The sequence below is a fragment of the Carlito syrichta genome, unplaced genomic scaffold (genome assembly GCF_000164805.1).
Source record: "Carlito syrichta isolate Samal-C Ts95f unplaced genomic scaffold, Tarsius_syrichta-2.0.1 Scaffold305742, whole genome shotgun sequence".
In the NCBI taxonomy this organism is placed as follows: domain Eukaryota; kingdom Metazoa; phylum Chordata; class Mammalia; order Primates; family Tarsiidae; genus Carlito; species Carlito syrichta.
The window spans coordinates 15,610-16,584 of record NW_007249838.1 but is presented as its reverse complement, the minus strand read 5'-3'; the positions used below and the strand labels follow the sequence as shown (position 1 = coordinate 16,584).

Below are 975 nucleotides of genomic sequence, written 5' to 3'. Positions count from 1 at the left end.
AGCAGATCACCAGAGCCCAGCAGGTCGAGGCTGCGGTGGCTGGGAGCGTGCCACTGCTCTCTAGCCTGGGCAACGGAGTGAGACTCCAACTCAAAAAAAAAAGAAAAAAAGAAATACCACTTTTAGTCCCAGCTACTCAGGAGGCTGAGGCTGACTGCTTGAGAAAAATAAAAAAAAGAAAAGAACAGAAAAGCACTACTTCTACCACAGCCTTTCCTGGCCCAGCTGTCTTACATTGCTGAGGGTGAGAATGGGAAGACTGTCGGTACGTCCCGTCCAACGTGGAAGAGGACCCAGAGGACGTGCTGGCTGTGAAGCGTTCCCACCGGTGCCTTGGCCTGGCCCACAAGCTGATGGACCAGGCCTCTCGAACCATGATAGAGAACTTCAATGCCAAGTACGTCTCCCTGCATGTCAGGAAGAGTAACCGGCCTGCCCCACACCTCCCTCCATGCCAACACCCTCAACTTTCAGATCAGCGAGGAGGGGCCCACATACTACCTAGACGGGGAGGACACGTAGGCGATGAAGTGCGGTCTCACCCAGATGGCCGAAGAACTGAGGAAGGAGGCCAGGCACGTGGTGCTGGGTGCCGTCCCGAGCAAGGTGGAGAGCAAAAGCAATTCGCTCCCGGACTCTGGAGAGGCCTGTCGGGAGGAGAAAGGCCTGGCGGCGGACGATAGTGGTGGTGACAAGGACCTCAGCGAGGTCAGAGAGACCACAGAGAACACGAACGTCAAGGACGGCCTCCTAGAGCCTGCCCCGCCTGTCCTGTCCTCGCTGCATGAGTTTTTCCAATAAATTTTGCCCCGTGGTCCTGGGGGACTCCTGTGTGTGTGTGCACACGTGCACACACATTTGGGGATCTGTGCCTTTCTCTCTCTTTTTTATTTTTTTTGAGTTGGAGTCTCACTCTGTCACCCAGACTGGAGTACAGTGGCCGCTCCCGGCCACCGCAGCCTCGACCTGCTGTAC

General features: G+C 56.0%; 1 pseudogene; it reads left to right on the top strand.

Annotated features, from left to right (window-relative positions):
- Positions 1 to 801, top strand: part of LOC103264845 — a 12,932-nt pseudogene extending 12,131 nt beyond the window's left edge.
- Positions 802 to 975: the final 174 nt, after the last annotated feature.